A 22,626-nucleotide genomic window follows, 5' to 3' on the forward strand; every position below is an offset into this window, starting at 1 on the left:
AACACTGTCGTTGACAGATACAAAAACCTTCCCTTCAAATCAGTTGTGATAGGCAGATCGTGGGTAGGATGGGTGGGACTAGATAAATTGTACAGGTAAGTATTATTAATATTAATTTTAGAATAAAAATTCCATATTAATAAACATTACCTTAATATAATTTATCTAGCCCGATTAACCACATTGAAAAGGAGGAGGGAATCTGAATACAATTTCCCCTTCGGACAGAATAGGAGAAAAACAAACAAAGAAATATATATCATAGGCAGTCAAAACTCAACCCAAGGTCTAAGATACTAACAACTCAAAGTCTCCTACCATAATGCCACCAAACTGCGGTAGCACAGGACAAGGAGTAAGTGCATAGTCAGTCCGTCCTGTACTAAAGTCAGTGACCGACCAGGTGACCAGTCAGACGAATTGCGGACAGCAAGGCTGCACCCTGAAGACTATCAACGCACTATTCTTTCCCTAAAGGATGAGTGTCTGGACTGTCTGGGCGATTCAAAGCTAAGCAAACCTTGGGGGTGTATCAACGCAACCCGACGTCGCCAGCAACGAATCGGCTCATGAGCAACTCCTAACTCGAGCTTTCTGGTGCCAAGAGAAAGGAGCGCGGAGCAAAAAGGCGATTCAGTCCCGAAGGACAAATGCCTGACAGTCCAACCTGGGTCTCATGTTACACGATCATCGGGGTGTGTATCAACGCAACCGACCTAGTCAACAGAAACTCAGGGCTACTAAATGTCGCCTGATCTCACACGAGTGTCTGACTCCGAGAAAACAGGTGAGACAAAAAGTAATGGTGAGCGAGTCACCAGATTACAGCAGACATCCATCGACTAATTCCCTGTCCAGGACAGTGGAAGAAGCAGGAGTCGTCAGGACAAGTGAACTAGTGGCTAGTCCTAGGTCAGCATCGACTCTGGGAGAAGCGTAGTCGCCAGTGCCGACAACCCAGTGGCTGGAACCATTTCACACTGACAATGGAAGCAGCATGAGTTGCCAAGCAGTCAGTCCCCTGTCATCAACACACCTAAATACCAAACTGCCTAATTCCCATTATAACTACGTCAAAAACTGCCATGGTTATAATACAAAAACAAAAAATATATACAACAAAACAAAAATTAATGAATAATATACAGGTAGCAACCAAACGTAAAACAGGAAGACTACCTAATTCTCCTGTCTGACGACCTGTCCTGCCATCACCAACGTCCCCAAAGAACGAAGGTCGCCTAGAACTAGAGAAATATCCCTCAAGTAAAAAGAGCAAAAACAGAATTAGAATGCCAAGTCGCCGCCTCAAGCACCTTGGCGACTGAGACGTTCTTCATAAAAGCTACTGATGTAGCAACTGCTCTAATACTGTGTGCTCTCGGCGTCTGGTCTTCCCCAGCAGCCGAACCAGCAGTTTTAACGATCAGATCTCTGAGAAAAAAGGATACACCATTCTTTGAAATAGGTCTCTTGACATTTGTTCGGGGTGAAACAAACAGATGACGGGGACGACCCTGAATGTCCTTCGTGCGGCGTAAATAGCATGAGAGCGCCCTAACATGGGCAAAGAACTAATTCCTCCATTTAATTACCAACAAAGTCGACCAACGACTTCAGTACGAAAGACCTGGGAATAGGGATTAATCAGACGATTCAGTCTTTGCGACAAATTCAGGAAGGTGACAAAATCATGTCTTTGTCCAGATCTGGCAACCAGAAAAGAGAGTGGTTGCAGTTTCACCCACCCTCTTGGCTGTAGCCAGTGAGACAAGGAAGAGTGTCTTAGAAGAGAGGTCCCTAAATTTGGCAGAATTCAGAGGCTCAAACGGAGGGAACCTTAAGGCTTGAAGGACTTTGTTAACGTCCCATGTCGGAGGCGAACACTGCGGCCTGGGTCGAGATAGGGAAAAAGATCGAAGTAAATCTCTAATGACATAAGATGAAGAGATCTCAGGGAGCCTTGCCTTAAAAACATAGGAAAGCATAGACCTATAACCCTTAATGCACGAAGGTGACAGGGCCCTGTCATGATGTAATGAACTAAAACTCCGCTAACTTTCGGTAAGGAAGGTCTAGAAATTGAATGTCCTTGAGACTTCACCAACGTCTGTAAACCGACCATTTAGCCTGATATTTACTCTGGTTGATTGACGTCTGGCAAGAGCCAACTGTCGCGCCACTCTGGAGGAGAACCCTTCGTGCTTGGAGAACCTCCTGCCAGTCTCCTGGCATGAAGATGAAGCATGTGGAGCCTCTGATGTAACCGATGAAAATGGGGTTGTTTGAGAAGATCTGGTCTCTGTGGCAGGCGAATGGGGGTTCCAACAGTGCTTCCAGAAGGTCGGGAAACCACTCCTTCTGTGGCCAGAAGGGGGCGATCAAGGTGAGATCCAGACGCTTGGTTTTTGCCCTCACTTTGTTGAGTGGACTGACCTCACCAATAGAGAACGGAAGGGGGAAAAGCATAGGCTTGAAGTCCCTCCCATTCCTGCAAAAGAGAGTCTGTCCCGGCACTCTGAGGAGTCTGGTAAGGGCGAAGAATATCTGGCACCGAAAATTCAGTGGGGTGGCAAACAGATCGACTGTGACAGGCCATTTCTTCCTGAGGCTGTCGAAGACTTCCTGGCAAAGTGTGCCACTCCGACCCTTGACTTCGTTCGGTCTCGACAAGGCGTCTGCTAAGACGTTGTGATGGCCCAAGATAAACTGAGGGACCAACGTAATCCCCCTGTCTTCTGCCCAACACAGGATTGATCGGGCTTCTTGAGTGAGAAGATCCGACTGTGTGCCGCCTTGGTTTCTCAAGTACGAGACTGCTGTGGTGTTGTCGACAAAGATCGCGACAACCGACCTCCAACAGTTGTTCCTGAAATGAAAGAAGGCCTAGGTACACTGCCCTCAGTTCCCTCCAATTTATTGACATGATCCTCTCCTCTCTAACCAAGGCCCGCCCAAAGTGGCTTCGGAGCCCAGGTGTGGCGCCCCAACCTTGATCCGAGGCGTCTGACCAAAACATTAGGTCCGGAGAACCGAAAGAAGAGATGTCCCTGACTTGAGGCGGTGAACTTGCATCCACCAACGGAGATCCTTCCGACATTGTGGAGAAGAGGCGACTATCGTGTCCTCGGACACGAAATCCCTCCATGAACTGGCGAAGTGTCGACTGAAGGGACCTCATTCTGAGACGACCTTCGGGAACCAGTTGGATGAGGGATGCACAAAATGACCCAGGAGAGACCTCCAAAGAGAAACTGGCTGCGTTACGGAGGTACAAAAATTCTTCGATCAGACTCAGAAGCTTGTCTATCCGTTTCTGAGCGGGAGAAGCCTCAAAATCTGGGAATTCAAAACAATCCCCAGATAAGTCATGATCCTGGCAAGGGATTAGATTGACTTGTCGAAGTTGACACGAATGCCCAACTCGACACAAAGAGACAAACTATTTCCCGGTCGACCGGAGACATTTCTCTAGAGATTCGGCCTGACTAGCCAATCGTCCAGATACCGAACGCATCCTTACATTTAACTGATGCAAAGAATAGCTGAAACAGGAGCCATCACCCGAGAAAAGACCTGTGGAGCAGTGGTGAGGCCGAACAAAGGGTCTTGACTGGAAAACTCCCGAGTCCGTGAAAAACCGAAGGTAAGGTCTGCTTCTTGGATGGATGGGGGATTTGCAGATAAGCATCCTGCAGATCGATGGAAATCATCCAGTCCCCCCTCCTGACGGATGAAAGACAGTCCTGGACCGTCTCCATCCTGAACTTGGACTTTAGAATGAACTTGTTCAAAACCGAAGATCTATGATGGGGCGCCAGGCACCCGAGGCCTTTAGAACTACAAAAATCCGAGAGTAAAACCCGGGAGAAGTAGGAGCTCGCTCTATGGCATCCTTCTCCAAGAGGGCCGAAGCTCCTTCTCCAAGGCTTGACCCCTGATTGAGTGAGGGGAATAACTGCTGAACTCGAGAGGACGATTGGAAAGTGGAGGTCTGGAAACAAAAGGGATCTCATAACCTTCCTTCAGGACCTCCACCACCCAAGCATCCACCGCTCTCCCCTGCCAGCTGACCAATGCAGGAGAGACAAGCTCCTACTGCGGTCTCCAGCGAGGTGATGACTCCTACTTCCGAAAATTCTTACGTAGAGACAAGGAAGAAGAAGAATGAAGAAGTCCTCCTGGAGGTTGAGCTCTTTCTCTGCCCTTAGAGCCACGCCAAGAACCTCCCGCGTTTCAAAGGGTGAGCACCAGAGGATGAAGTAGAGGCACCAGCACCTGAGATATACTCTGGAAAAAAAGAGCCAGAAAGGAGGTTGTTGGGCTGGAGCAGAAGGTACAGATCTGGTTCTAAACTTACGCTTACTCCTTGAAGGAACGGGAGGAAGACCAGAGCAAAAAGCTCTTGATAAGGCCCAGTGAGCTTGGGAAGAGGCATCACCTTGATGTTCCTTCAAAACCTCAGAAAGCACAGAAAATATCGAAAAGGAAATCGCCAAAAGAAGAGGACAAACAGACGGGTTCTCTGAATCTCCGATACAGAGGAGGGTAACTGCGACAAATACAGGTTACGCCTTAGAGAAACAAGAAAGGCCTGCATTGAAGCAGCAAGCTCGTTCTGATGTACAGAAGCGATTGAAATGGATGAGCAGAATTTCTCAAAAAGAGGAGCATCAGAGGAACAAACCCAGAGTCCTTGATATACATTAAAAGCACTCCGAGGACCCACATATTGAAGGATTGAGCTTCTTGTAAGGAGCTCATAACAGACTCCATAGCAATAAAATCTTCAATTGAGACAGAGACCGAAGCCTTAGAAGGCAAGGGTTGACTTGAAAGTCGGACAAAATCAGGATTTGGCTTGGGGGGGTCGAGAGAATGAAGAATCATCCGCCACCTGGTAAACTCCTCTCCGGTGTCGTAGAAGAGAGAGAGCTTTCCTCTTCCCTTCCCCGATCACCTTCGAAAGTTTATCGGCAACGTCCACCCTCAACTCTCGCGAACCTCTGGGCAAAGGGAAAACATAAAAATTCCCGTGACCGGGGGAAGGACCATCAAGAAAAATCCCTTCTGTAATACAACGAGGCGGAGGCTGCTTCTGCTCTTTAGGCCTCGCCTGAGGAAGAAAACTCAAAATTAAATCAAAAAGTTTCTTGAATTCTACATCATGACATCCATTCGAGGAAACATCAATATCACACGAATCCGCGTCATCATCATCATCATCGTCAGATCCTAACTTAGAAACTTCCCCTGAAGTAAAATCCTGACGACTAGCTATCTTAGGTCTGACACTAATATCCCTTCCCCCTTCTCCTAAATAAGCGCCCTTTGGCACTGTTACGGGACTAACAGGGGACACGTTGGGTAAAGATTCGTTAGGCACCTGCCCGGACCGGATCCCCCCTAGGCCTTCGCCACGACGGGGTTCACAAGCCGGGGTATCTGTCGCACCGTTACCCATGGTGCTGTCGACAGGTACCTGACGAGGGGTGCTGAAATGAATCTAAAAGAGTGTTAGACATTTCTAGTAAGGCTTCTTGAAAATTCTCTGACAGATTGTTAAACTTAGCTGAAATATCTCTATCTAGACTAAGCTGTAATTTCTTAAAATTCTGTTTCCTGGTAGTTTCCATTGCCAAAATCTTTGAATCTACATCAGAAATAACTTCACTAATTACCGGTTGTACAGGGGCAAAGCATCAATTAATTCAGAATCGGAGTCGTACGATACCGAAACCGAAGAGCCAGAACATGAGCGCCCAAGTCAAAGAATTCGTTAGATACAGTTTCTAGCAATCGATTTCTTTCTCTCCTTAACCGATCTTTTACGCTGCAAGATTGTTTGGTCGTTTTCATATAAGCAGTCATATCCTCGTCTGACCAGGGCTTACATACGTCACAACGAGAAGTCAAGTTACAAACCTGTCCACGACAAGAGCTACAAATGTCATGGGGTTCATACTCCCTGCTACTCATCCTTGTCCCACAAACCGGGCCAGTTCCTGATGTTGCTGGCAGAAAGAAGCATCGTAATTTCTGGCAATCCATTGTAGAATTGGACAGGTCAGTAGTTTCCGGGTCGCGCAAAAGTTCGTAATTTAAGATAAGAACCACAACAGAAATCAAAGTTAATTCACTATTTCGTGATGTAATGCGTGAGTGGTAATTCACATAAAGTCTCATTTAACAAATAATGAAAGCTTTAAAGGGAGGCACAAAATGTTTTAAGGATATTTATAAAGAGCGGCCGTGATGTAAACAACACGGGCGCTCGTTAACAAACTGATTTGAGGGAAGGTTTTTGTATCTGTTAACGACAGTGTTGCCAACTGGCGGACAGAATAGGAGGTAACAGGGTTGCCAATGTGGTAAATTTTGGTGCGGTTTTTGGGATTTAGGGCTAGATAATTATATTAAGGTAATGTTTATTAATATATATATATATATATATATATATATCTATACACACAGTAGTACCTCGAGATACGAAAGGCTCAACTTACGAAAAATCCAAGTTACAAAAGCAAAGATATGAAAAATTTTACTGCTCTACATACAAAAAGTTTTCAAGATACGAAAGGTTCTGAAAGTCCGAGATTCGCCCCATAACAATTTTGAAACTCGCGCCGCACGCCGCCATCTTAGTTATAGTAGACTCACCACCATCCTCCTGCTCTCCCATTGGTTCCTGATGCTAGCCAAGCCATGAATCCTTCTCTCTAATTGGACAGCATCCTCCCATCATGCATCTTCTATACATATGTACTACGTGTTGGTCGTGCTTTACCTCGGCCACTTCGCACCCGAAATTTTACCGTACGCAATCGGCATTCGTTCGCTCCAACGATTTCGTTTAGTAACGTAAATTCGTTAGTGATTTCGTTGCAGTACGTACATATTATCGTGTTGTGCTACTTTATCGTGTTGTGAGAACGTAACTTAATTACGTACAGTACATAGAGTCATGGGTCCCAAGAAAGTTGCTGAAGTTCACAGAAAGAAGAGAATGCTTTCTATGGAGATAAAAATGGAGATAATAAAAAAGTATGAAGCTGGCTTGCGTTGAGTGTGATCGCTAAGGAATACGGCTGAAATCCGTCGACGATAGGCACCATCCTTAAGCAGAAGGAAGCCATCAAAGCAGCTACACCTTCCAAGGGCGTCACTATTTTGTCCAACAAGAGGAGCCATGTGCATAATGAAATGGAAAGGCTGCTCTGTATGGGATCGAGGACAAAGAAATCGATGGCGATAGGATAACCGAGACGGCAATCTGCCAGAAGGCCAGCGCTATTTTCGGCGATTTGATTGCCCAAGCCAAAGACGACGGCGGAGAGGGGACATCAATGGCAACCCAAGAGTTCAAGGCTTCTCATGGGTGGTTCGAAAAATTCCGTAAACGGACTGGCATACATTCAGAAAAAGTAAAACGAAATGTAAAATCCAAAAAAAGACAAAATAAATTTTATTTTAAGTTTTTTGTAAAGTTAAGTGTTACAGTTTTGTTAATGTGTTTTGTAAAGTTTAGTTTGTTTTTTGACATTTTTTTATGTGTTTCGTAAAGTTAAGTGTACGTATCTGCCATTTGTCCTCCTCCTCCTCCTCTGCCGCCACTTTCGGAGATAGCCTCACTCGAAAGGTAAGCTTCAACATTTTACGTTACAGTAATAATATTTTCTTGTACACTAATATACACTTTATTTACAGGTTTGGATTTTTATTCTTAATTTAGGTATTGAATGGTCCAAATTGTTGTAGTATTTCATTGTTTATAGTCAATTTAGCTTTATTATGAAATTTAATGGGGTGTGTTTTTGGAGGGTTTGGAACGGATTATTTGCCATTTTACATGTAAAATGTGTTCCAAGATACGAAAAACTCATTATACGAAGGACCGCCTCGGAACGGATTAATTTCGTATCTCGAGTACTACTGTATATATATATATATATATATATATATATATATATATATATATATATATATATATATATATACAGTGGTCCCCCCGTATTCGCGGGGATGCATACCAGACCTCCCCGTGAAGTAGTTCGAACCCGCGAATGTTTGGAACCCCTATAAAAATGCTAAAAACACGCTATTTTGTTAGTTAAAACTCAAGAAAAACCCACTAAAAATTTTCCTACATGGTTTTTTTAATAGTTTTTTATCACAAAAAAGTGCATTTTATGATGAAATTCATCAAAAAAAAACCAGGAATTTGTGGATATTTATCATAGAAAAATACCGCAAATGCACGAACCTTTTTCCGTGAATAATGCAGGGAAACGTTCCCGAGAGAAATCCGCGAATGTGTGAGTCCGCGAATCTGGAGAACGCGAATACGAGGGGTCCACTGTATGATGTGTATATATATATATATATATATATATATATATATATATATATATATATATATATATATATATTCAGTGGGGCCTCGTTATCCACGGGGGTATAGGGCCCAGAACCCCCCCGTGATAAGTAAATACCCGTGTTACTCCTGATACCCCCTCAAAAATTGCTTAAAACTGCCTACTTTAATAGTTAACCCACCCAAGACCACTATTCCAATGTTTATAACTGCCTACTTTAGTTCAAACACCAAATATGTTTTCAACTATCACCTAAAACTAAATTCAAGACAGTTTTAAAGTTATTGTACAAAATTAGCCTTAAAAAATAAATGTAGTATATGTACTACTGTACATATGTAGCCTACTAGCCTAGGGATTACAGCTAGAAGCCTACATACGCATGGTGGGCCTCTTTTTTTTTTTACAAGGAAAGAGAGAGGAGTGGTAAGAGAACTGATCAAAATATGTAAATCATATGGGTACTCACAACACTCTATGTTGATAAAAGATGGCGACGATTTTGCAGTGCAATCCAGTAATATAATAACGATAATGGCTACCAACAGTATGCAGCGAACATCTCTTCCCTTCGCCACAACACGTTAATACTAGTATATTCCACGTAAAAACCTTCATCTGACCTTTAGGCGTCTTTCCCATAAAGATAAAAGAATCAGGGCTTTTGGATGCCACATAATTAACTCGTTTATATGGGTACAATTTAAAGAACGCGCCGCACACCACATTTCATAACACAACAACAAACGTTTGTAGGCCAGTGTTGCCAACTGGGAATGGCAATTTCTTGCTAGTTTTGTTCCATAAAAAGGCTAAAAAAAATCACATACCGTATATACTCGAATAACGTGCAATCTCCCATATCGTGCAACCCCCTAATTTTTCACCAATAAAGCAGTGGTTTTGTGTTTTGTCATGTATCTCATGTATCATGCAAGTTCATAAGGTTGGTGGTTTAGCCTGCTAATGGCCGAGTCATTCAGATGTGTGCTGATGCTAGTCAATTTACGGTAATTTTCTTATTAATCTCGAGAATTGAATAGAAAATCTCAAGATTAAAAAATCCCAAGATAATAAAATAATTGTAAAAAATAACACGCCTTGGAGTCCTTAATCATTCTCTCTCTCTCTCTCTCTCTCTCTCTCTCTCTCTCTCTCTCTCTCTCTCTCTCTCTCTCTCTCAGGAATAAATACGTACGTACTGTAATTTGCAGTAAATGTGTAGACATTGTGTGCGTGTTTAAAAAATGTGCGTTACACACACATTCCGATGTTTTCGGTTTTTGGAATTTTTCAGATTTCGGAAATGTGAGGTCAGATGCATAATCAAACAAACACACCACTACTGCAGCAAAAACATTTTTTCCCTTTATGTTTTTCATTATTGTTATTATTAATTACAGTTTTATTTAAATAAATATTAATATAATACTGTTAATGAATGTGAGATAATTAAGATCACCTATAATAAAATAGTGGGACAATTAATACCATATGTTCACTAATAGGTATTATTTTCAAAACAAACATTCCGTAAAACACAAAAAAACTATATGTACATAACAATCAAATATAATAATGTTTTGCAGTTCAACTTGTGAATTTTAACAATAAGTATGACTATATAATATATTTTACCATATCGATCTTGAAGTTGAAGAGTCGTAAAATTCTGAGGATGGTCCGGGAAAAAAGGATTTGTACTTTGTGATTACGTATCGCTACAAACACCATGTGGTATTTTCATACCACTATATTGATGACGCATCGCTACGACACACTGGTGTTTTTCATACCACTATACGTTAAAGTTAAAAACATGACATAGAATCGACTTTGCGAACTTCGTTCACTTTGATATTTTTAACGATACAATAACTATCATTTGTACTACTAAAACCATCTTCACATAAGTAAATTTTTCGTAAGATATGTGTTGTTGCAAAAGCTAGCTTATACATAAAAGGCTTTTATAATTTAGTCATCTTAGATATCATATGCACCCAAACTCATTGTGGGGAAATTTACTACTGTTTCCTCGGATATTGAAATACTTTAGCATCATTCAAAACACTAATAATATAATGCATAAATACTAGGCTATACATATTTACATCGTATACAAATACTACATACAGTTATATACACATACTTTTATATACAAAGTTAACAGTTTATATACACATACTTTTATATACAAAGTTAATCATATGAGTAGTGATCAGACGACAGCTGTGCACTGGACTACGTACGTACTACTTGGAAAGATAAAACGAACAAAATTTTGTTGTTGTTAGTCGCCGGGATAGATTAACATTTTTCCAGAGATTAAAAAGCTGAATTTTTGTTTTGAAGGTAATGTCAACCGCGATATTATATTATTGTTTTCACGAAGGAATAATTATATAAAGAAAATTATTGAGTAATTTTTGCCGTCAGCAGTCAGAAAATCACGAACATGGTAACGTTCAAACTAGTGCCATCCATGGCGTATGTCTATAAATAGAACAGAACAGAGGGCAGTCATTGGATAACAGATCTCCATGGCTACCAACGAACCAATCGGTGTTAGTTATACTACTCTGTCAATTTCTTAGAATGAACGTTTACACACACGAAGCTAACGATGATGTATGTGTTTTTTGCATACAGTACGTAGTTTTAGTTTTTATTATTAGTGTAAGTATTTTACTGATTTCATTGAAGAATAGAATGATTCCTTCTCATTACTTTGAATGCAAAATGGCTTGAAGATTCTTCCGCAAAAAGAAGAGAAAAAAAAAATTCCTTAGAAGATGATACCTATTTACTAACGCGGTTGACATACCTTCAAAACAAAAATCAGCTCTTTAATCTCTGGAAAAATGTTAATCTATCCCGGCGACTAACAACAACAAAATTTTTTGTTTGTTTTTTTATCTTCCAAGTAGTACGTACGGTAGTCCAGTGCACAGCTGTCGTCTGATCACTACTCATATAATTATTTGTATATATATGTGTATATAACTGTATGTAGTATTTGTATACGATGTAATATGTATAGCCTAGTATTTATGCATTATATTATTAAAGTGTTTGAATGATGCTAAAGTATTTTCAATATCCGAGGAAACAGTAGTAAACTTTCCCCACAATGAGTTTGGGTACTATGTATATCTAAGATGACTTAAATTATAAAAGCCTTTTATGTATAAGCTAGCTTTTGTAAACAACACATACTCACGAAAAATTACTTATGTGAAGATGGTTTTAGTAGTACAAATTGATAGTTATTGTATCGTTAAAAATATCAAAGTGAACGAAGTCGCAAAGTCGATTCTATGTCATGTTTTTCCTAAACGCGTTGACTTAAAGGAGAACGTTTTTTATTTTGGTTTTTTTATCACTGGCACAAACCCATAACAATGCAGTGTATGTATGATAATTCTAAACTATTATTCACTACCAAAATAACGATGATATTTTGTATTGAAAATTAATGTTACGTATATTCCAAACATTATTACTACGTAGCATGAATAGTACTATAAAAATTTCGAAAGATAATCTTGCTGTGAACGCTACCATAATTTGATTTTCATATACGTACGTACATTTTGTCAGCTGGCTGGCCTCGCATAGATAAATTGATTTCACTGATATGGAATTACTCCACGAATAGCCTTTTTATTATGAAGATATGACGATAATATAATAAGGTAAAAATGCTTTTATGTATTTCGTTTACGCTTCGTCGCCAATAACAAACAGCAATACTTACGATAATCTATGACAAATAGCGTTTGTATGACTTCATGTTCAGGGCCCCTCGCATAGATAAAATTGATTTCACTGATATGGAATTACTCCACGAATAGCCTTTTTTATTATGAAGATATGACGATAATATATAAGGTAAAAATGCTTTTATGTATTTCGTTTACGCTTCGTCGCCAATAACAACAGCATACTTACGATAATCTATGACAAATAGCGTTTGTATGACTTCATTGTTTCAGAGAAGTATATACGAATACTGCCAAAAAAATATAATGAAGTTCGAATTAATTTTAGCCTTAATGTTATTACTACTGTAATATCACTACCACTACTATTAAAATTTCTAAAAGTTTATCAAAACAAAAAATGTCGCTTTGAACGCAAACCACATACATAAACCGTTTTCGTAAAGGTATATGCTTACATTTTGTGGCTGGCCACTCCGACGATAAGTTGAGTGCAATGATGTGGTATTATTCTTCGAATAGGCTATTTATATGAGATATGACTATAATATATATGGTAAGATGGTTTTATTACCTTTATTGTCAGTTAATATCATAATGTGAATGTTTGTGTACGTTGGTGGTTATCGCACTGCAACTACGCTTAGCCTACCAATGAACGTCGTACATAAACCTTGAATAGGCTATTATTTCGAAAGATAGGACAATAATATATAGGTGAGAATGGTTTTATTACCTTATTGTCAGGTTAATATCATTATATGAGTCTTTAAATGAATGTTGGTAGTTATCGACCACGGCCGAGGGTTAGCCTACCGAAAAACATCGCATACGCAACACAACAAACCGTGATGCAGCGATTCATACCAGTGATGTAACATGAGAAACGGTTCCAAGAAAAAACCGTGATTAACTGGATCTGTGAATACTGATCCGTGAATAAGCGATGCCCCACTGATATATATATATATATATACAGTGGTCCCCCGTATTCGCGGGGATGCGTACCCCCCCCCCCCCCCAGCCCCCCACCCCCATGAATAGTTAGAACCCGCGAATGTTTGGAACCCCTATAAAAATGCTAAAAACAGCCTATTTTGTTAGTTAAAATCAAGAAAAACCCACTAAAAATTTTCCTACATGGTTTTTTTTTCATAGTTTTATCACAAAAGTGCATTTTATGATGAAATTCATCAAAAAAACCAAGAATTTGTGGATATTTATCATAGAAAAAATACCGCGAATTTTCCGCGAATAATGCAGGGAAACGTTCCCGGAGAGAAATCCGCGAATGTGTGAGTCCTGCGAATCTGGAGAACGTGAATACTTGGGGGGTCCACACACGCACACAGAGTTGCCACCCTTGGCCCTCCCTATCAAGGGTTGAACTTGGATTTGAGAGACTTCAGAGGTGCCACTATCTCAGTGATCTCAAAACTATGGATTAGACACTAACATCTGTCATTTTCAGTTATTTTTATGCCACCCCCTTCCCACCCCTTTTCACTCCCCCTCCCTATTGGGGCTGAACTTGGATTTAACGGGCATTGGGAGTGTTGATATTCAACTCAGTGACCTTGAAAACTATGGGTTAGACATTTATATCTGTCGTTTTCTGTTATATTTACATTACTCCCTTCCTACCCCTTTTCACCCCCACCCCCATCCCTATTGGGGCTAGACTTTAACTTGAAGGGTATCAGGAGTCACTTTTAATTTCGGCAACCTTAAAAACTATGGAATGGACACTAATATCTGTCGTTTTCTGTTATTTTTACTTTTCACCCCTTTCCCACACACACCCTTTGGTGTCAGTGATGTCTTACTCACACAGTATTCGTTCCCAGATGCGAAGTTATATATATATATATATATATATATATATATATATATATTATATATATATATATATATATATATAATATTATATATATATATATATATATATATATTATATATATATCCATGTCTGGTTGAAATTGCTACTTGCATGTCAAAGTGTTTGTGGCACATCCACACACACACATACATACATACATACATACATACAGTAGTACCTCGAGATACGAAAGGCTCAACTTACGAAAAACTCGAGATACGAAAGCCAAAGCGAAAATTTTACTGCTCCACATACGAAAAGTTTTTCAAGATACGAAAGGTTTTCTGAAAAGTCCGAGATTCGCCCGGATAAGCAATTTTGAAACTCGCACCTTAGTACTAGTAGACTCGCCACCATCCTCCCTGCTCTCCCATTCGTTCCTGATGCTAGCCAAGCCATGAGATCCTTCTCTCCTATTGGGATTGGGCAGCATACCTCCCATCATGCAATCTACGTACTAGTACGTAGCAGCGTTCTTCTTCAGCCATTGCTTCTCACCAGTGTTATCGTACGCATGCGGAATTCGTTCGTTCACATATACAATTTAGTTTGTTAACGTAAATTCGTGTTAGTGATTTCGTTGTGCAGTTCGACGACGTTTGCCTGAGTCGTTTCAGGAACATTGTGAAAAGTAGGCAAAAGCAATCTTCCTTGGATTGTTATTTTTTAAAGAGGCCTCAGCTTAGCAGAGTAAGCAAAAGAAGAACCAAGTGATAAAAACAGAAGTTGAAAGCAAAAAGGAAGAACCAAGTGATGAAAAAACAGAACGTTGAAAGTGGTGATGAAGTTGAAATTCTGTAAAAAAAAAAAAAAAAAAAATCCTACGTAAAAGTAAAAAAAAAAAAAGTTAAAAAAAAAAAAAAAAAAAAAAAAAAATTTAAAAAAAAAAAAAAAAAAAAAAAAAATTTAATTTGTAGATTTTGTAAGTTAAGTGTTACAGTTTTGTTAATGTGTTTTCGTAAATTTTAGTTTTATAGTTTTCCATAAATTTTTTATGTGTTTTCGTAAAGTTAAGTGGTACGTGCGTATGTACGTTATCTGCCGTTTGTCCTCCTCCTCCTCTGCCGCCACTTTCGGAGATAGCCTCACTCGAAAGGTAAGCTTCCACATTTTACATTACAGTAATAATATTTCTTGTACACTAATATACACTTTATTTACAGGTTTTGCATTTTCTTAATTTAGGTATTGAATGGTCCAAATTGTTGTAGTATTTCATTGTTTATAGGTCAATTTAGCTTTATTATGAAATTTAATGGGGTGTTTTTGGAGGGCTTGGAACGGATTAGCCATTTTACATGTAAAATGTGTTCCAAGACACGAAAAACTCATGATACGAAAGGCGCCTCGGAACGGATTAATTTCGTATCTCGAGGTACCACTGTACATCCACTTAAATATATATATGATATAAATGGATAGAAGATATAGATATTACAACTTACCTAACATTACTGTAACCAACTGCCATCATGGCCAACTGTGCTGTTCTTGCACGAATACCAGCAAGACAAATAACTGCAATAGGTTCATCCAAAGCCGGCTTCTTGAATCCAAATTTTTCTGCAAATTTGTCATCTTGTAATAAGATATCTGGTCCAAAGGACTGCACTGAAAATACAGAAAACCCTTGAAAGTACTGTTCTCAAAATATTCCTTTACCAATTAAAGATAAGGACTATATTAATAACTTTTCAATACTCCATACCAAACACAACTTATTTTCATGTATGCCTTTATAGTACAGCTACTCATTTCAATTGGGACTACAGCTATACGATAACAACTTCTGCTTAGGTAAGTTACTCACTGAACCTGCAAGAACTGATGGACAATAGGCATAAAAGCAGCGATATTAATGAAAATGAAGACAATGCTATCTTTAACTCTTAGACATAAAAATGATTTACGCATGTACAACTATAAAATCATACTCTGTAGAGAAATATTGAAACAAAATAACTGTGTTCTTACAATTGCCCAATAGCACAGCCTCAATGATGGAAAAAAATCCTATTTAATGTTCATTCATGACAAGAAATGAGGGATTAACAGAAGTTACTGACTAAATGTTCCCTTTCGACTGACTGCTCCTCATCACATGTCCAAACTATCTCAATCTTTTAAATCTCAGTTCATTTTAAAACAGCGGGACCATCCCTACCACTTCCTAAAAGCAAGACCATCTCTACCACTTCATCAATCATACTACAAACTAATTACGCTCTGGACTTAGTATTCTATGGATAAACCCTTTCAAAATTTTCCTCTAATTTCTTTTTCAGGCCCCATATTTCCACTGCACTGTATGACTGTCTCTTGCTTCAATGTCCAGCACATCTACAGTTTAACAGAAATATTCCATCTCTTATACTATTCCGTGCATTCTTTAACAACATAAGTCTCCAATGAAGGAAAACAGAAAAGACTTTGTTAAAATGAAACAAGAAAGTTGAATCACAAGCTTCTAGTTCTGATGGATTTAGCCCCTGGGCGATCAAGAGTAGAAGAAATTGCTCTTAATTTCTGTGTTATCTACAACACATCCTTTGACCATAAAAAACAGAGGGAGTATGAATTCCAAATATATTGCACTAACATTCATGAGGGTTTTATAGATGAACCAGGGAACCACACCCTATAACCCTACTTTCCAGCTCCTGGGAAGGTACCTGACTCAAGAACATGCCATAATAACACAGAATCAGAATCTTCTAATAGTAGATGGCCAAATTGGATTTTGTAATGAAACTTTATGAGTTATAGGTTGCCCAATGAGATAGTACCACTAGATAGATTAAGGTCCCTTCTATGGCTGGACAGTATTCTCTTGCTGGGTCACTCTGGTCACAGATTTTTTCTATTCCTACACCAACTCAGAAGAATCTGGCAAATTCATTTCATATCTTTCACTGTTTACACAGACTTGCAACCAACACTAAACACCCTACACTACTTACCTATGCTATCTGCATTTCTTTGTGTTGAAGATCCTAGCCTGGTAAGGGTCTCTTCTAAGAGAAGGATACTCTAAAATAAGCAATTGTTCTTCAATCTTGGATGGTGCCATAGGGTCTTTCACTGTCTTGGATTGAAGTTCCCTTGTTTGGGGTTACAGTTAAGCACACTTTTCTGTTGTTTTTCTCATGTTTTACAAAGAGTATGCAGGCCGAGCTTAGTAGAAGGGCCGAGGATGCCTGGTGGTTTAGCAAAAGGTTGCCTTATCCTAATCATTTTCTTTAACTTAACCCATGAATTAATTTTCAAAACAACCACTACTGTCCTTCCTTCAGTGTCTGGCAAACCTAGAGTTGCATTTATCCTTGTTGGGTGTGCTGGCTCCTCTAATTGACCAGTTTCATTCCAGTGATAATTTTGAATAATTTTGCTTTTTTATGGGCATATACAATTTTCAGATTTATTTCACACATTACATTTATACACACACATATAGTTTTTTCTTAATTTGCAGATAAACAGTATTCCTTTATGCTTACTTCATATGTTCCTTTTTTTGGCAATACTGAACTGAATCTTGGTGGTACACACAATCAATCATGGAAATGTATATTATGTATTAAGGCCCATGGATTATCTAAGAAGAATAAAAAAGACTTGGATGCTGTTGCTGTTAATTTTGATATCTTCCTTTGCAAAGAATCTTGAGTCTGATTTGTAATATATTTCAGAACTGCTGATTTCTAGAGTTTAGAACCTTTTTATTTTCTCACATGCATATAATGCTATTCCAAGGGCCCATGGAGTGGCTCTATATGATAAGAGGAGGGCTTTTTCAACATCACACAGGCTACTGTATGAATGTGGATGTCATGAAACAAGCGGTAAGTCTGATGGAGACTGATAAATCGCTAGCTACAAGAAACCTACATTTGTATATCCTGATTGCTTACCAAAATGGCAGCAGTTTGGGATGCTGACTCTATCCAGACTAACTGCCTTCCCCTTCAGGATGCTGGTGAGTGTTACATGCCATTCTTTTCCAGCTGCTTTGGACCCACCTGTAACTCAAGTACAAACTCCATAGGTCTGATTTTTATCTTTATTATTGGCTAAGTCTCCAATATCTATCCTTTCTGAAGTTTTGGCTCACGCTTCTACCTGCCCTGCCTCCAAAACTAGTGTTCAGTGAATATTGATTAATGGGGTTGAATTAAATAATCTTCCTATAAATAAACTTTTCAATACAAATTCACAAATCATTATGTTAGTTCCCTCCTCCCGTCCCCTCCCCTCTCACTCTGATTATGGATTCTTTCACGAAGTGAAGAGTAAAACAATACATGATAATGTGCAGTAGTGGACTGACATAGGCTGATAGAACTGGGATTTTTTCACAGAAAAAAATCAATATTATTATTAAACTAACTTGATTAAGAGATGTTTTTATGCTAAAAAACATAATTTTCTTTTAAATAAACCAAAAACATACTGGAATTCTCATTTTTAAAATAGGCTAACCAGACCACTGAGCTGGCTATCAGCTCTCATAGGGCTGGCCCAAAGGATTAGGATGAAATACCAGGTCTATGCCATATGCCAAGAACTGGGACCAAATAGGTTATTCACATGGTGATGAATGAATGAAAATGCAAATTTTAAAGAAACAAACTATGGGTACATGGCATATACTTTTACACTAGAATACATGTACACATTAAATACATTTGCTCATTTCCATACATACACAAAAATAAGTAAATAAAATAAACAAGTTAAATATTTATAGGTTTAAAAACAATAGCCTTCGACCATTTGGTCGAATAATTAAAGGACTCATATAAATAAATAAAGACAATACCTTTCATATTTTTGGAATTTGGAAATCATTTCCAACCAATCTGGTTTAACTCCTTGGGTGTTCGCACATCAATCACTGTTATGTCATTTTTTTCAACCCTCTGCTTCAATTCTTCAAATTCAATATCTGAAATAAAAAACTGATCGACACCTTTCTCATGAAATAAAGGAAACCAACTCAATAACTTAAAATATGTATAAACAAGGAAAAATTTAGACAGCACAACTCATAACTCAGTATATCATTAAATATCAAGAATTGATGGAAAACACCAGTTGCATTTAACAGACCCTCAAAATTAAGAATCCATTTCATGTATTAAGGGGGCCGGCCGGCTAATGCCGTTTTTTAACGACAGGACTTTGACATTCATACCACTTAATAAGGTGACTTGGGACATCTCCAAACCGCATATGATTTTCGCCTCTGACCTTCGTTTTGTGACGCCAGGGCAATTTATCCCGAAATAACCATTTTTCAAATTCTATCTCCTCCCTTGATATTTATATTAGATTCTGGGATTACTATCATATATAGACCTGATGTAGACCTCCAATCAAATGGAGAGTTTTTTTTCTAAAAGTCATTTTTTTGCTAGATATGATTTTTTCAATATGGTAAAAAAATAAATAAACCTTATAAATTACGAGAAAAAATTTATAAAAAAAGAAGAAACTAAAATTGAAAAAAACAAAAAAGGGCTCTATTTGATTGGTTCTATAATGTCTTTCTAAGTTATATACTAAATTCCAATATTATAGCTTTAAAATTAAGTGAGGAGATAGATTTTGAAGGTCAATAAGTACAGTAGTACCTCGAGATACGAATTTAATCCGTTTCGAGGCGCCCTTCGTATCATGAAGTTTCGTATCTTGGGACCACCATTTTACATGTAAAATGCCTAATCCGTTCCAAGCCCTCCAAAAACACAACGTAAATTATATTTCCAGGCCTAAAACATGTTTCTAGGGTTACGACGCCGATCCGCCGGAAAGAAATATGACTCCAAAAAGGCAAAATACTGTACTACTTGAGTAATATTCAACTGCATGTAATGTTCACCCCATTTTTACTGCATATATTAGGACTTTAGCATATGTCCCTTAGCAATAAGCCTAGCCTATGTTAGCGGTTGCTACTGTAGCCTAGTCTATGATTCTGACATCTAAACCTAAGAGCTAAAAGCTTAGAAATATGCCAATAAATGTATAAATAATCAGTATGTACTCATTTCAAATAATTATTAATTAATCATTGACTATAATACACAAGCAAAAAAAAAAAAACCTTCCAATCGATTGTTTACATTTCAGCTCTTACCCGTCTTACGAAGTTACGAGTACCGAACGAACGCCAAGCAATCATTTTTTCCTAGCACACAGTAAGCCATAAATTTTCATTAGTATCTCTCTTCAACTAATGAAACTACCAAACAGTTTAATAACCATTCATTTCTATTCTTTATTCTATCTTTACCTATTGGAGATATACCGAGTTACTGACAGCTATAATGAAACATACGTATACGTAACGTAATAATAAAACAGAAGAAGAATCCTAAAAAATGATATTGTTATTTTACAATAAAGTTTTGTACATACTTACCTGGCAGATATATACTTAGCTTACGTCTCTGACGTCACGACAGAATTCAAAACTCGCGGCAAATGCGACAGGTAGGTCAGGTGATCTACCACCCACCCGCCGCTGGGTGGCGAGGTGTATGAACCAATCCCCCCTTTCCAGTCATAATTTTTCTTCCACCTGTCTCCTGAGGGGAGGCTGGGGAGGGGCCATCAATCGTATATATCTGCCAGGTAAGTATGTACAAAACTTTATTGTAAAATAACAATCATTTTTGTACATGAACTTTCCTGCCAGTATATACTTAGCTGATTGACACCCTTGGTGGAGGGAAAAAGACAGAGCTAACAAGGGAAAAGGGGTGAAACAACATCTGTTGTAGGATACTCCCCCCTAACAAACCTGGTTGGTTTTCTTACCTGATAAGGCTGAACGACTTCATAGTTACTGTCCTATTAGTCCTGCAAAGCCTGAAAGATCTACAGCGAGGGCGTGACCTACAGCTGAAAAGACTCTTTGGGTCTACCGAAGGGATTTGATATCCACTTACTCAGTAGAATCCAAGTCGGATCATGTCAATGGGGATTCGCCCTCTTAAATGACAGAGCCTGACCACTACCAATGCAGGGAGCTCTACCACAAACGATCACCTAACCATTCTAATGTTAGCAATACGAATAGAAAGAGATGCCTACCCGCATCTCTTTCAAACAACCATAAAACACAATACAACAATAGGGGAAAAAAATAAAATTTATTTCAAAAGGATATGCTTCAGCTCCTGCCCCAGCACCGAATCCGCCGATACATACGGGTCCTAACGACGGAAGCACTTATCGTAAGTAATCTTGACGTCTCTAAGGTAGTGGTTCGCGAATACTGAATTGCATCTCCAGAATGTTGCTTTCATCAGATTCTGGAGTGACATATTCTTGTTGAAAGCCATGGACGTAGCAATGGCTCTTACCTCGTGAGCCTTGACTTTCAAAAGCTTGAACTGATCCTCACCGCAAGGCCAAATTGTGCTCCTTCACGAGGCTTCTAATAAAGAGGGACAAAGCATTTTTAGACAATGGTCTACTGGGATCCTTTACAGAGCACCAAAGTCTGTCCTTAATGCCTTAAGAGACTTCTTCCGCTGGAGGTAGTATCTTAAAGTCCTCACAGGGCAAAGAGTTCTTTCCGGCTCTTCCCCTACCAGGGGAGCTAAGCCTGGAACCTCAAAACTCCTTGGCCAAGGATTTGAGGGGTTCTCGTTCTTAGCTAGAAAAGAAGGAAGGAAGGAACAAATCACGGAATCGCCTTTGAAACCTTTGAACAACTACCCTTCCTTCTAGAGCATGAAGCTCACTAACTCTCTTGGCAGATGCTAAAGCCAAAACAGAAACCAGAGCCTTCTTCGTAAGATCCTTGAAAGAAGATGACTGGGGAGGTTCGAACTTCGAGGACCTCAGGAAACGAAGAACCCACATCCAGGTTCCAGCTCGGAATTTGAGACGAGGGTTTCTTGCAAGTTTCGAAAGATCTTAGCAGATCATGTAGATCTTTGTTGTTGGAGATATCTAAGTTTCCTGTGCCTAAACACAGCTGCTAACATGCTCCGATATCCTTGATGGTCGAAACTGCAAGACCGCATTTTTCCCTGAGAAAAACCAGGAAATCTGCGATTTGGGTCACAGAGGTACTGGAAGAGGAAAGCTTCTGGTTTCTGCACCAACGGCGAAAAACATCCCACTTCGACTGGTAGACACTAAGGGTAGAGGGCCTTCTAGCTGAGGCGATAGCCTTCGCTGCCTTAGCTGAAAACCCCTTCGCTCTGACAAGACTTTTGACAGTCGAAAGCCAGTCAGATTGAGAGCGGGAGGTTTTTTGTGATACCTGTCGAAGTGGGGTTGTCTGAGCAGATCTACTCTTTGTGGAAGAGCTCTTGGAAAGTCTACCAGCCATTCCAGTACCTCTGTGAACCAATCTTGGGCCGGCCAGAATGGAGCTACTAGCGTCATCCTTGTCGCTTCCGAGGCCGCAAACTTTCTGAGTGTTTTGACTCAGAATCTTGAATGGAGGAAAAGCATAGACGTCCAGACCTCTCCAGTCTAGAAGGAAAGCATCGACTGACACTGCTCTTGGGTCCGAGATCGGGGAGCAGTAGGTCTATTCTCTTGTTCTTTGCTGTCGCAAAAAGGTCGATATGAGGTCTGCCCCATAACCTCCACAGGTCCTGGCAAACTTCTGAGTGCAGAG

At 39.4% G+C, this 22,626-nt stretch overlaps 1 pseudogene; it reads right to left on the reverse strand.

The window, feature by feature from the left end:
• LOC135220994 (rhodanese domain-containing protein CG4456-like) overlaps positions 1 to 22,626 on the reverse strand; it is a 43,645-nt pseudogene that overhangs the window by 12,664 nt on the left and 8,355 nt on the right.

This window comes from Macrobrachium nipponense, chromosome 2 (assembly GCF_015104395.2).
Source record: "Macrobrachium nipponense isolate FS-2020 chromosome 2, ASM1510439v2, whole genome shotgun sequence".
Lineage (NCBI taxonomy): Eukaryota > Metazoa > Arthropoda > Malacostraca > Decapoda > Palaemonidae > Macrobrachium > Macrobrachium nipponense.